The 2483-nt window shown below is 37.5% G+C and overlaps 1 long non-coding RNA gene across 2 annotated transcripts; it reads left to right on the top strand.

Moving 5' to 3' along the window:
- Positions 1 to 1402: 1402 nt before the first annotated feature.
- On the top strand, positions 1403 to 2377 carry LOC107736829 (uncharacterized). 2 transcript variants are annotated; one of them, XR_001639741.1, is made up of 3 exons: positions 1403 to 1576; positions 1870 to 2077; positions 2236 to 2377. It is a non-coding gene; the product is annotated as an uncharacterized LOC107736829 (long non-coding RNA). The 2 variants fall into 2 exon arrangements; XR_001639742.1 differs by having other exon boundaries at positions 1404 to 1576; positions 1897 to 2077.
- The last annotated feature ends 106 nt before the right edge of the window (positions 2378 to 2483 follow it).

Genomic DNA, 2483 nt, shown 5'->3' with positions numbered 1-2483 from the left:
AGATATATTCCAGCTGGGTAGAGCACTGTACTTTCACTCTACAGTTTCCTCCAGCATATGTTACGAGAGAGCGGTTTTTATTAGTAGAGTGATAACAGTAAATTAGGCAGTGTTTTTGCTTGAGTGCTCAATAGGAGATCAGGTTTTTCAGTTGGATTTTTCGCTAAATTAATACTAGGGTATTAGAGGGTTTCTTGGCCTGTGAATGGCATAACAGAGTTGTTATCAGCACTGAGGCCCTCATGACCTTGGAAACGAGCCATTTTCCTGTGCATTAGTACTGTGTTTTCTAGTCACATTAGATTCCGTACTGGAGCTGAGTTGAGTGAGCACAGGTTCAGTTTAGAGTCAAGAGGCCACAGGAAAGTCCAGCTTTGATCCTCGTATCTGGGCTCTGCTTCCTGTTTTGCTTCAAAGAAGCATGGACACTCTGTTTCAGGCCTGAAGAGTGAGACATAGAGAATCATAACTGGTTCTCAGAAATGTTCTCATTCACAATGTCATGTGCTTAATTTAGCTTTCCTTCTTCTGCTCTTTCCTTCTCATTATTACTATAGCAGTCAAAAGTTTGAATACATCTACTCATTCTTGATGATTATTATTTTTCTATAGTGAAATAGTGAATTGTGGCTCAAAAATGGGTCCTGATTGGGTCATGGACAGCAGGGGGGAAACGATGTGAATACAAATAATAAAACCATGCATTTATAATCATATAATATATATAATCGTATAATCATGCATATTAAGGATAGTAAATATAAATATATACAAAATATAAATAATACAAATAATAAATCGGAATAGTCTTATGAGCTTTTAAAAGGTACAAATGCTTCTAATCAAACTATCTGTGTCGGTGCACTTTTTATTTATTTATTTACTGTATTTATTTATTTTTTTATTTTTATTTACACTATGTTTAAAAGTTTGGGGTCAGTATTTATTTATTTTATTTTTTTACTTTTATTCAGCAAGAATGCTTTAAATTGATCAAAAGTGAGAGTAAATTCCTAATAGTTATTTAAAATTCTAATACTTCACAGTATATTTCTTTTTACTGGTTTTTTTTATCATATATGCAGCCTTGGTTAGCATAAGAGACTTCTTTCAAAAGCATATTAAAAATCCAATCTACCCAAACAAATGGTTTGTTAATTTATTTACTAAATTATATCACTTAAAGTGGAAATTTATACCTTAATACAATTTATGTCTACAAAATGATTCAAACTAATCAAATTTAAAAACCTTTCAAGCATTCAAGCAGAAGCTGTAAGCTGTAGATCAAACGGTCTTCGAGATCATGAGAAACTCGGGTGTTTAGTCAACTTTTCATTTTAATCACCTTTTTTACTTGTTAATGTAGATGTGTGTATTGCATGTAAATGTTGGTTTCTGTATTAAAGCAATGGTGAAAGTTTGTGGTGTTGTCATTTTTAATGTCTGTAATTGAGGTTTTCACTGAAGCATGTTTCTTGTGGTCAATTCAACAGTGATAGTCCACACATTGAGCCCCCCCTAGTGGATGAACCTGCACCTGACGCTGCCTCTGAAATCCACAACAGCGATGATGGTGAGCCCAGATGCCATTCAAAAAAACATACTAACAAGCGCACAAATTTTTCATAGACACACTGTTGCTGCCAGTACAAGTCAGCTCATCGTGGAAGCTCCTGTTTCATGCCCTCTTTTGTCCACGCACCCCTTCTGCAGCTCCAAACCTGTTACGATAAATGTGCTCTAACCTGCCTGGCTTCTTGTGCAATAACCCTTCCTCTTTTCCTTGTGCTCTTCCTCTCTTCTCACTTTCTCCCCTTCCTGTCCTCTCTCTCTTTGTCTTTCCCTGTCTTTCATGTCTCTAAATAGTAAAGTCAGGGTCCTTGAACGTTTCAGAGGCTGACCCCATTGAGGCCATCGCACGTTTTGACTACTCTGGACGCACCAATCGTGAGCTTTCCTTTAAGAAGGGGGCGTCTTTGCTGCTGTACCACCGTGCATCTGAGGATTGGTGGGAGGGTCGCCACAACGGCACTGAGGGACTGGTGCCGCACCAGTACATAGTAGTGCAAGACATGTAAGCTGTCTGGTTTATTGACTTGAATTAGTGATATCGATCAGAACTGCTTCTTTAACCAGTTATTCAGTGTCCTACTAGTAATAACTGATTAACTATCAGTAAGACCGCCTATAGTGTATGTGAATTCTAGAGGTGTCTGTGATTTTGTGTGATAGGCCGGATGGATATGCAGGCAGAGGAAGTCCCAAAGCTGACCTAGAAGCTTCCCATGATGCTGCGGAAGAGAAGGTGTCCACTAGAGCCAGTGCCAGCTCACCCATTGGAGGTCATGTAGCTGATATCTACCTAGCTAACCTCAGCAAGTAAGTTAACAGTTAATCTGGAATGATAAAAATGGTGTGCAAAAAAGAAAAATTGTACATATATATATATATATATATATATATACACACAGTATATATAT

Source organism: Sinocyclocheilus rhinocerous, unplaced genomic scaffold, assembly GCF_001515625.1.
Source record: "Sinocyclocheilus rhinocerous isolate Xijiao unplaced genomic scaffold, SAMN03320098_v1.1 C36978897, whole genome shotgun sequence".
Taxonomy (NCBI): Eukaryota; Metazoa; Chordata; class Actinopteri; order Cypriniformes; family Cyprinidae; genus Sinocyclocheilus; species Sinocyclocheilus rhinocerous.
The sequence above is the reverse complement of the archived record's forward strand: the minus strand, read 5'-3'. Positions and strand labels throughout refer to the sequence as shown.